We start from the raw sequence: 12,535 nt of genomic DNA on the forward strand, positions 1-12,535 counted from the left end.
GGCTCGCCACGCGCAGCAGGGTGTATCAGTGGGGCGACAAGTCTTGTACTATGCTCCATAGGCTATGCCAGGCGACCTTCCAGCCCCTGGTGTTGCCGGGTCTTGCGGCGGACGACGGCTCGGTCATGACCGATCCGGATTTGCTGGCGGCTAGCTTTGGCCGTTATTACGAGGCGCAATACGCTCCTCGTGATCACTTGGAGACGGACGAGATATCTACATACCTTGACGACCTGCTACCGCAGGCCGTCCCTGATGAGACCAGAACCACCCTAGAAGCCCCGCTTACGGCTGAGGAACTCGGGGAAGCCCTTGGTCAATTAAACACTGTCAAGGCGCCCGGCCCGAGTGGCTACCCAAGAGAATTCTATAAAAAGTTTCACGTCCAGCTGGGACCCCACTATCGCCGTGCCCTGGAGGCGGCACGGGCTCAGGGAGAGCTGCCACCAGACTGGCGTCATGCCGAAATCGTGGTCTTCTTGAAGCCGGGCAGGGCGCCGGACAGGCACGACTCTTACAGGCCGATTTCCCTTCTCAACATCGAGGCCAAGATTCTGGCTAAGGCCTTAGCGAACCGCCTCTTGCCTCACATTGCTGACCTGGTCCACCCCGACCAGGCCGGATTCATGCCTCACAGGGCCACCCGGCATAATATTCGACGGGCGCAGGCAGCGGTGGATGCCATGGGTGCTAGAGATGAGCAGGCGGCACTCCTCCTGGCGGACATGGACCGAGCCTTTGATTCGGTGAGTTGGGCGTATCTGTTCACCCTGTTGGCCCGCCTCAACCTAGGGCCGGTTTTCTTGTCGTACATTCGTCTCCTCTACACTAACGTTACGGCCTCGGTCCGTGTGGCCGGTGCTACCTCTGGGCGCTTCCGCATAGGTCGCGGTACTCGGCAGGGTTGCCCGTTGTCCCCGTACCTGTTTGCCCTTGCCATGGAACCCCTGGCGTCGCGGATACGAATAGATGCCCGGTTGCGTGGCTTTGCCTGGAATGAGGACCTGGTGGATAGGATTGCATTGTATGCGGATGACGTCCTCCTATTCCTCACTGATCTACGGCAATCGGGTCCCCGAGTTCTGGAGATCATGCGGGCGTTTGGCGAGGTCTCGGGTCTTCATCTTAACCTGAACAAATCGACCCTGTGGGTGCTGGGTGGCGGAGTGGTTGACGACCCCTGGGCCGCTGAGTTGCGAGTGGCGACTGATGGCCTGAAATATCTGGGCGTTTTCCTTTCGGAATCGCGGGCCGTGGCCTGGGCGCGTGGAGTCTTGCCGGTGTGGGAACGGGTCCAGGCTGATGTTAAGACTTGGTCCAGAATGCCACTCACTATCTTTGGGAGATCGGCCATCTTCAAGATGGTGGCGCTTCCGAGGCTCCTATACCAAATTCAGAATTTCCCGCACCCCATTGGCCTGGAGTGGTTCCGTCAGGTTAATTCTGTGCTGGGCCGCTTCTTGTGGGATGGCGGTGCGGCCAGGGTGGCCTTGAGGACGTGCTTTCTGTCCACGTACTGTGGTGGCCTGGCCACCTCGGACCTCCTCTCCTACTACCAAGCTTCCCAACTACTTGTCCTCAATGAATGGTGGTATGGTGACAGGGGTGATCCAGCTTATGCCCTGGAACGATTGCTCATGGGGGATCGCACGCTCCACACCATCCTTTATTCGGCTCGCATACGCCGTGGGTTGCCATTGGTCACCAGAGTGGTTTTTGCGGTGTGGCGGCATTCCCTACGCCGCATGGGATGGTGGGGCAAACTGACAGCTGAGACGCCGCTCTGGCATAACGGTCTGCTTCCGGAACTGGCGGCCCTGACCGGGTTTGAGGGCTGGGAGGCCATTGGGGTTACACAACTGGGCCAGGTCATGTCCGGCACCACCCTCAAATCCTTCGAGGAGTTCCGCACAGAGTTCCAGATGCCTCAGTCCCAGTTCTTCCGCTACCTCCAGCTGCGGCATGCCCTCGCCCCGAGCATCGCCGGCCTCGACTCCCTGCCGGAGTTTAGCCCGGTTGAGGCCAAAGTGTTTATGGGGGACCTGGGGGACAGGAAGGTCTCTAGGATCTATCAGACACTTGTTATTCATTGCTCCTCCACCCTACACTCCCTTCGGGAGGCGTGGGAGGTGGACGTGGGCCCCCTCGATGAGGACGATTGGAGGGAGGCGCTGGAATCCCCACGCGGAACCGCCATTGCAGTCCGGCTCCGGCTGATTCAATTTAAATACTTGCACCGCGCTTATTATACGCGTGAACGTTTGTGGAAGGCTGGTTTGATTGCATCCCCGGAGTGCCTGCGTTGTGGGGTGGTGCCTGGCTCCCTGATGCACACGGTGTGGTCGTGTGGCCGACTGACTGGGTTCTGGAGGGGTGTGTGGAGTTGCCTGGCTGAGGTCCTGGGTTGGGACCTTCCTCGTACCCACCGGCTGGGCCTACTGCATATTATGGAAGGGGTTGGGGGCAACTTATATAAGCGTCACCTGTTGCTCTTGGGGCTGGTGGTGGCTAAGCGGGACCTGGCCCGGGCATGGAAGTCAGTGAGGGCCCCCCCCCTGTCTGCATGGAAGGCTGGGCTGGATTATTTTATGGGTCTGGAGAGGCCGATATTTGAGGCGAGGGGCTGCCCGCGCAAACACTACAAGATCTGGAAGCGTTGGGCCGACTACCGTGGCCTGTCCTTGGACCCCCCGGCGGAGCAGGAAGAGGACATTTGATCACAGTGACAATTTTGGCCTGAAGCGGCAAAGCCCTGGTGGGATTACACCTGCTTATTCATTTTACATTTCCTTTTCTGTTGCTTTCTATACACGTGTGGTAGGGGGGGTTGGGGGGGGTGTTTGGAGCGGGGGGGGGGCAGAGTTGTGGGTTAGGGTAGGTTGCTGGGGAGTTTTTATACTGAGCCTATTTTGAGTCTACTCCATCCTTTGCTGCCTATGTAATTGCTACATTGATATTGTTGTGGTGATCTTGGTGTGTGGAGATACCACATTCTTGATGCTCATTTGCTCAATAAAATTGGTTGTGAAAAAAAAATCTCTCCAGGTTTGGAGATCTCCTGGAAGAAAACTTCTTTAGCCCAATTCAACAAGCTCTGTGTTTTTTAATAGTTAAAGAATCAGACAAGCCATCTATCTTGGGAGTATTCACTTTCAAAAGGGATGTTACATCGGACCCCTCAGCCCTCTCAGGGATGAAACACCTTCTTAAATTGTTACATCTGTTCCCAAGTCTTCTCTCTTTCCTTTTGAGAATGTCAGTTTCTTTATTCATTGCATTTATGTTCTCCACTATATATTGTGATTCACTAAATCTCTGATCCGTTCCTTCTTCAATTCTTTGTAGTGTGTCTTTGGTTGTCAATATAAATGTATTCAGATTTGTAACCTTCTCTTCATTAGTTTTTTTAATCAACCAAGTTCTCCTTCGATAATCCTCCTTAGATTCCCCATTCCACAAGAGAACGCTATTCAGACATACCAGGACCTTGGGTCATTTGTGTGAAGAGATAGATGAAGAACACTGAAGGAATTATTTTAATAGTTGACTCCCCTTTCTTTATTTTTCTCAAAGACATGCCAGAAATCTTAATGAAGGTGAGGCAAATCCTTCATTAGACCATTGAACATACACGGTGACTGAAATAAAAGAAGTCACCACACGAGGCAATGGAAAGTTTGTCTGAACTTTGCCTCATTTTTAAATCAGCAAAAATACTTTCAAAAGAAGTATACATTATAAATGTTGAGAAAATAGGACATTGTAGAAAATATAGTCAAAACCTCTTCAAATATAACATTTAAAAGGTTCCTCTACACTATAATATACACTGAAATGTTATCTTGATTCTCTGGAGGGTATTAAATAGCATGAATATAAATCTGGAAAAATTCCTCAACAAGGATGAATCTGTTGTATTTGTTGAACTTCTATAGGTCGCTGTGAATAAAGTTGAAGAAACTCCACATATGTAACCTTTTAAAACACCACCTCTTTATATAATGTGCTTGTATGCCATCCTAAATCACACATGGCAAAACAAAATGGCTTGCACAATGAAACAGTGCTGAAGAGGATAATGCACTCTTCAAAAAATGAGCCAAGGAGTCATTAAACGCCTACCAAAAACATGTCTCTAGCTTCCTAAACTGGTTTCTCGTGTGACCCAACCTTTGTTACAATAAACATAGTGCATCGCCAAGAATACTCACTGAAGAAAGAGGAACCACTGCCGAGCCCCGAATCCGGCATCCATCTTACTGGGAGTCATGGCCATGGTAATGACCTAATTACTACCTCTATACGTCAATTCTTTAAGTTGACATTGTTCTTTGGTGGGAGGCTGTTGGGGGGCGGGCCATGGCATGCCATTTCACAACGTTCTATCACTGTGATCACCTGTGAGTAAGCGCAAACTTTTATGAAGGAACATACTGACACTGTTGGTCGGCACAGATCTGTATTCATCACCCCTATCGACTGCAACTTTCTGCTGCTTGTCATGCGACCTGAGAACTATTAAACACAGTTATCACTTGCAAAGCTATCTGTTTCTAGAAATTATGGTCATTCACATTCTATTTATTGGTAGTTTCCCAAGCTGAAAATACTTTAATAATTACTCCTTTCCAGATCTGCAGGGAAGCCTCTTTTCAGTCTGGAATTGGGAAGGAAACACTAGCGAAATAAAAGAGCTTGTAAAGGAAGTCGTTTTCTGTTCTGGTCATAATGTTTTCCTTGTGGAAAAACAGATTTGACATCATGTACTTGAGATTTTCATTTCCTCAAGAGTAAATGTGCAACTTGACGTGTTGATGTGCATAAATAAAAACACTTTGAGTACTCATACGAATCTCTAAGAGGCCCAGTAACCCAAGAGGAGCCTGGCAATTCCATTAGGTAGAAATCTGCTCAAAGGTTTGTGTGAGCAAATTGCTGATTATTGCAGACACTTTTATGAATTGGGCTCTCAGTCATTAAAGTGTATATCCTTCTGAGTAGTAACGTGCCACAACCTTGTAAGCTAAGCACATGTATAGATACGGACCACGCAATAGGTGTTGTAACTGCGTCCAGCTGTTTTCCAAGGACCAACAACGACACTATTTACTAAATACTAAAATATATCGAAAGGGTGATCGCAACCTCTTTGTGTATGATTGAAATGGCTCATTATTTTTAGAAACAGCAATAAAAAGCATGTCATCTTACAGTCTGTTCAGTTCTTCATGGTATAGTGCAAAGGCGTTACCTGAAACTGTCCCGCCTTTATTTTCTTAGAGACTCTAAAATATCCTAGGAAGAAATTCAGAGTTTTACTTTAAAACATTGACGTCTTTGTGATTTGTTTTCAAACCCTGAGGCTGGTAAAATGCCTTCTCTTTATTTACTGCCATAGTGTACATTCTTTTAATCACATGAGAAACGTCTTCATGCACTTTTTGAAATAACAGACTTACAAGTCAAAAGAACTTCCCCATGGAAAATCAGTATAACACAATCAAGCATACCCAGAAACCTTCAATAATTCCAGAATTCGATAACATCCAGTTATACACTAAGTGCAGACACAGTTTCGTACCACAAAATTATACAATTGAGAAGAACTTTAATCCCACATGTATTAAAAACATATCTGATTTCTCTATGGATCTAAAATTACAGGACACAGCACATCATGTTCTCAATAAATACATCAAACAATGCCATACCTTTGTCCTGGGGTACACAATCATCCCTTCATGGATAAACCTCCACTTGTCCAGGTTGGGGAGGATTCAGTTCAACAGCACTGTTTAATCAATTCAGAGGTTTGTAGGTCACTCACACCTTCCAAACTCTTTTGCATCAGGCACTTGCACTATTCAATATCCAAAAGCCTGGCTATTATAGCATAGGTGCTAGTGGTGCAAAATGGTTCAGAAGGTACGAGGACAAAGGTTCTGTTAAAATAGTGGACTCATCCAGTCCGGTCTTGATTTATATATAAATAAACAAACTTTAGAATAATTTACAATGCACAAGATTTAATTAGTTTTTAAAAATGTTTGTGAGAAACATCAGTTTGTCCTGAAGAGGGTGATCAAATCTTCTGTAACCCATCGAAACGTGTCGGCGTGCAGCTTGGAGTAAATCTGATGTACTTGGGGATGCAATAGTCGACAAGTAACTGGAGGGAATCATGCATCTTACATTTATCATCCAAACAGATTAGGGATCTTGAAAAATACAAAACGGTTGTTTTAGCATGCTTCTCCCTTGACATGAGATCTATGTTTTTTAACTGTATGTTTTTTATAGAGGGTTCTGTTTATTGTTTATGTCACATATAAAAATGAAAAACAAATGTATCAATGTTATATAGCATTGTTTGAATTATTTATTGAGACCATACATGATTGGTTGTTGCTTTTAATTTCAGATCGATAGACCAACCAGTTGTGTTTTTAATTTGTGTGGGTTTAAAGTTCTTCACAATCGTATACTTTTGTGGTACGTTATTGTATAACTGCATGTTGACAAATTCTGGAACGATTGAAGGTTTCTCTATATGCTTGATTGTGTGACACTAAATGGCTTATTTACAAGCACATTGCACCACCATTGGGTCATTTTTATTGAGGCACTGACAGCGCAATGGGTTTCCCAATATTTACAATGCTATGAAAAGTCATCCTGTGTGACTTTTGATAAAGTTGTAAAAATGTTTATTTTTCACGCAAACCTCTGCCTGAAAGGGGCGTTCCATGGGTGTTGCTGGGGGTGTTCCCACGCCGCATCCATGGAACTTGGCTCATTTCCAGATTTACAACAATTTGCAATACTGGGAATGTGTCATAATCCTATGCCTCCCCTGTGGAGGCATAAGGAGGCGCAATGAGGAAAAATACTTTTATTTCCCCTCATTTTTTCCTCTTTGTATGCGTGATTCATTCTGCAGCACACATTGAAAAAGGAAAATTCCTTTAATGATTGTTTTTGAACATTAAGGTATCCCTTCGTGCACAAAAATAATCACATTTTCAGCGCAGGTTCCACTACAAAATGATGCTAGGGTATCTACGCTAACACACGGCTGGGGTTCGTGCACCCAAGTAGAGGAGAAGAACAGACATGCGCCGTATCTTGTAGATACAGCACATTCCTGCCCTTTTATTTTGATGCACAACAGCGCAGCAGGAAGGCTTGTCATGTAGTTCCTATAAACCTATATAGGATCTGCATGTTTGGACAACATATACTGTAGGATTAGTGTTCAGACTGATTTCAGACACCCCACTGAGTATGTTCGCCTTTATACCAGCTACTTCACAGTGCACCTGTAAACTCCTCTTACCAAGGAGAGAATAGTTCTTGGCAGCTATCGAACATGACAACTCTGTCCCATCAGGGATTGAGGAAACAGTACTTTTCGCTCAGTCACTCGTGCTCACTTCATCTCAGAGAGAAACACAGAATAAACGGTGGGGACGTTTTCAATAAGTATTTATTGAAGCAGCATCATTCTAGTGTAAAATAGGTGTGCTAAAACAACCATAAGACAGAAGCAGATATAAATGATTAGAAGCACCAACAGAGTGAAAGGATGGTACATTCCTACCATCGTGCTAAAACAATGTATACAGGTAAGTTTATAAAACACATGACAGTAATAATGCATAATCCTACGATATGAGCCTAATTAGATGTACCTAAGTGTACCTAACATCTATGTAGGTGTAAATCCAAGAATCCCCCTAGGATAAAGTCAGCCCTGTCACCTAAAGTGGGAGACTATGGGACCCGTCTTGGTCTCGGGATGGACACCCTGCGAGTGATGTAAGACTGCTGCGAGCTGGAGTGTCTGCGTGCAGGAACCTCAGCGTCTCGCGTTAGTGTGTTAGCATGGAAGTCCTTTTTCCCCTCTCTCTGCCTCAGCAAAGATTTGGTGTTTATATACCCAAAGTGCTACCCTCAGGTGTTATTATGAAGGAGATGGTAGTCCTCAGACTTAGAAGTCTGGCTAGGTGTCCTGTCCCTTTGGACGTGGCACCTCTCTCTTCTTGTTTCAGTTAATCTACACAACCTTTTGAAGCTGTTGAATTATGCAAACCACATTTTTTTTGTATCTTACTGCAGATTCTTTCCAGTGTTTTAATGTACTGGAATAGAAACAAAAATAGTTGCTTTTCTTGGTTAGTTTAAATGTCTATGATCATACTGTGAGACCACTTCCTTTACTTCTCCGACTCGACCTCCCCAAGCTTTATTTAATTTATGTACAGCAGAGTTTACCATTAAATGTATAAAATCACACCTTTATTGTAAACGTAGTGAAAAACTTGAATACTATTTCCCGCTTCTTATATAATATGTGCAGATTATAATGTTTTGTTTCACTATGATCAGTCCACCTCGATTTAGTGGTTAATCTTCTTTTCAACAGATGTCCTTCACGACGGTCAAGTGCCCTGATTTGTAAGTGGCAGCATCGCATACTGAGCATCAGTAAGGCCCTCCAGGATTTAACTTCTCTACAGCAAGTGAGTAAATGTTTTACTCAAGATGACTTTCTCCTGATGTGTGTACGTGCTAAGCATTTTATTTTACTATGTTGCACATACACTATCACCTTGTCTGCAGACTTGTTATTACTGTTTAGCTCTTTTCTGTTGTATCCAATTTAGTCCGAGTTCACCAGTTTCAAAGAGAGTGGGGTCTAAAATGTGGAATAAGGTGGGAAAACTAGGAAAGGTTGGTGTCTCTCCTAGGTACCTCTCCATGTAGCCTTCTAGGCCCTGAAGAACGAATTGATTTTTGTAAACTACACAGTTTTGGAACATCAGATCAGAGTTCCATATAAATTCATACACTAACATGTATGCACTCAAATAAAACCTTCAACTTTCTAGGAAAGATAAATGCAGAAAGTGTCAAACTGTTTGTCTCTTACTTTACCAAGACGAATTTTAATTCTTACTTTCTATCAGTTATTGCTAAAACAATCCACTGCACCATCCACTAGAAAACAGCAAACATCATCCAATAAATTAAACATGATACTGACCGCACACACAGCACATCTCAAATAGTCAATATAGGGAGGTGTTACCTAGCTCTCAGTAGCACCATCTTTAATTTGAATACTTAAACACCTATATCTCTCTATCGAACGGAAAAGTCAGAACAGTACGCACACATTCAACACAGCTTAGAATCACTGAATTTATGGCATAGCTCAGTGGCCAACCTATAACAATGTAATTGTGCTCTGATTTTAATTATGGAATTGCATTCTCATTGTCCTAATGTTCAGTAACATGTTCACTCTGAAAGAGTACTCTCGGAGTAAATGTCTCAATTGTGTTGTATTTCTTAACATAAATATCAATTAAACAGACATTTTATTTTGATGATTTCTGTGTTCAGATATAAAATCCTTACAATCCTTACCATTACAAAATACCCATACAGTAAGAAAGTAATGCAGTACATTGTGGTGTGAAGAGGGATCAGTTTGTCCTTGGAATATAAATGAGGGTAGACACATCTACAAGGAATAAGTTAGAACTTTTAGTCTCTGGCAATAATTACAAGCAGCGAGAGGGAGAATATCTAATGCTGCATGTTGGGCTCTAAAATGATATCTTTTCGGTAGAATGAAATGAACCATTTCCATTCAATTAGGAGACAAATGAATAAATTATGATCTCAAAGCAGCTTGATATTTCTGAATATCTAAATCAAAATACACCTATGTCTCCAGTATCCTGCAGATCAGACAGCATCGATAGTTAGTAGGTCATTTTGGAAAATGTACCTAAAATGTAAAGGCTTTAGGGACATATGTAGGAACACATTTTTCCATAGACACAGAATGGATAAAAACATTTGATACATCTGGCCCTTAGTGAGTTAAGAGCCAGCACGACTAAATTCAGTCCTTTCGGTGATTTGAAAAAGCTCAAGTGAGCCAATCAATGGTGAGCCCAGTTCACAGGAAAAATCAGAACTCATTGACTTGTAGGCATATGCCTTGACATAGTAAGGATAAATTACTTTATTCTGGAATATTGCTATGTAACCTAATAATATGCTGAACAAATCTTTTAGAGTGCAGAAAAGTGGCAGCCTTGGGACTAGAGTAAAAGTAACATTCTTATTTGTTTCCAGTTTCTTTGTATTGGCTCACATGAAAAAAAAATGTTTTCTGTAAAGGTGTGTTTTCACCTGCAGCCTCTCATCCCCTTATAAATGGGACGTGAAAAGCCATTTCTCAAAGTTAAGCAGCACTGATGGAAAGGTCACATGTGTGTACACTTAGCTCATAGATGTTTAGGAAAGAGATTAGAAATATTTGTGAATAACCACAAAGGTATAACTTTGTGCTTGCTCTCTTCATTCCCATTGTCCGCTTCCTTAACGCTTCACTGTAATCACCCACATCCAATGCCCTCATGTCATCTACAACTTCAGAAATATCTGCAGATCTATCAGAGTCGCCACAGTCATGAGAGACATTTGCACACTTAGAAATCTGCAGTTTCTGACTTTGAGATTTGAACCCAAAATGTTTAACAGCAGTGCAATATTTTCCTGTGATTTCATATAATTAACCACAGGGTCACAAGAAATCTTCTGTTGAGCTTTGGAGCTGTTAATGAAGAGTCAAAGTGTATGAGATTGGGCCACTTTGAATATTTATAGAAGAAACCAGGTAACCTGACTTAAATATTCCTAATGGTGAAACAAAACATGTCTTGGTTATGCAGTAGCAAAATATATGAACTTCTGCACAATGCAGGTTCTTCATCAATAGTTTGAAAACCGCGTCATAGAGCTCTTTAAGCACCTTTAAGTTCTCAATTCTTCTAGTAGAAAGCAAAAATGGGAAGACTGCTACAACAGTTCGTAAAGAGCATATCGGTAATGGAGCTAAGGGGGAAAGAGTTCTATGTAGACTGAAGATTGAGGGAAAGAGAAATTTAACAGTAAATGCTAAATTGTCATCCCTCTGGAAATGACAAACACAATTCATGGCACTGATAAAATTCCTACACAACAAATAATAATAATAAACAACTTATTCACAAATAACATCCTTCATCCTAAAATGTGATCATACAATAACATCACGGTTATAGTAGGCAATCAAGCACAAGCTTTTACCTGAGCTTGAAATAATCTGCTTTTTTTTAATTCACTGTGGACAACTTTTACTAATAGTGATTCAGTTTGTCAGTAATCAATCCTCTGTCTGCAAAACCGTTTGTAAAATAATCACTTTTAATTGTTGACAATTGATTAGCAAAACTAAGAGCCTGAATTTGAACTTGGCGGACGGTGTACTCCGTCAAAACGTGGATGGATAGCCCGTCCGCCGCAGTATAAATTCAATAGAGTATAATGGGATTTATATTTCGGCAGACTTGACATCTGTCACCATTGTAATGGAGTAACCCCGTCTGTCAAGATTTTAATAAGGTCCTAAGTTTCTGAATTATATTGTGTTAGTAATTTTTTTTGCTATCAAACTTACTAAATGGGTGAAAGCCTCCTGTACTAGAGTGTGATTACAGCAAATGGATGCATACCCAAAGACTAGAGTAACTGTTTTGGTGTGAAATAACAAGCATACACTTGTTCCAGGCAGTGACCAGAAAAGACTTGTTAAGGAGTACAATGGAGAACTTGCGCATTATGGTGCTCTGCTTTGAAGCACATTTACATATTCCAACACTTTATTCTTTCACACTACATGGAGATATCTTAAGCTCCTGCTATATGAGAGAAAAGCTATGTCAAGGACTGGTCAAGGAATGTAAACAACTATAACAAAAATGCTTATATTATGCTATTTCCTACACATGATGCATAATTCAACTGTCAGAAACTTCAAATCATATATGTACATTAAAATAGCTGATGTATGATCCTTAAATGTATACTTGACCTGAATGAGCCTGCCTGGAAAAAAAACTTGGTTTGCATTAGAGAGCATGTTAATAATACAGAGGCATATTGGAGGACATTAAAGCTGTTGTTAAAAAAGTTCATCATGTTGCTTGCCTTTTCCATGTACGTTTGGTTAGTCAATGTGTATTTTACATACGGCGTTTGTCATCTATTGTGTATTCTGAAGTTATATAACAATTTTTCTACAGGATGGATACTTGTTTTGGGGGTTTCTTCTCTTGCATGTTGAAAAGAACATTTCTTTTATCACAATACACTTTGGCCTTTTACAAGATATGTGTTTTCGTGTGCCCTCTAATAAATGCACCACACAAATGTTTATACCACTTTTCGAGCCTCAAATACAATGTTAACTGGTTGGGTACACCTCTTTTGCTAAATTACTAAATGAAGATGGGAAACATTGGATGTGCATAGTTGTAGGAGAAAACTGGGAGAGGGGGGCATAAACTGTCCTTTTGAGGAATTAATTTTTTTCTTCATTTGAAGGTTTTGTATCATGCTACGCCTCTTATGATTGCTTCAGACCACTTTGGCACAAGTGTTAGTCTTTTAAGTGATGGGATATTATAATCTAATC

At 42.4% G+C, this 12,535-nt stretch overlaps 1 protein-coding gene across 5 annotated transcripts in view; it reads left to right on the forward strand.

The window, feature by feature from the left end:
- The window catches only part of PLCB4 (phospholipase C beta 4), a 1,177,624-nt gene that overhangs the window by 290,652 nt on the left and 874,437 nt on the right, over window positions 1-12,535 (forward strand). For all 5 annotated transcript variants that reach the window (XM_086927702.1, XM_086927703.1, XM_086927699.1 and 2 more), the window contains one exon: window positions 8,426-8,522. The gene's annotated coding sequence lies outside the window, so the exon portion shown is untranslated. The remainder of the gene's footprint in view (window positions 1-8,425; window positions 8,523-12,535) is intronic.

This window comes from Lissotriton vulgaris, chromosome 6 (assembly GCF_964263255.1).
Source record: "Lissotriton vulgaris chromosome 6, aLisVul1.2, whole genome shotgun sequence".
NCBI classification, from domain to species: Eukaryota; Metazoa; Chordata; class Amphibia; order Caudata; family Salamandridae; genus Lissotriton; species Lissotriton vulgaris.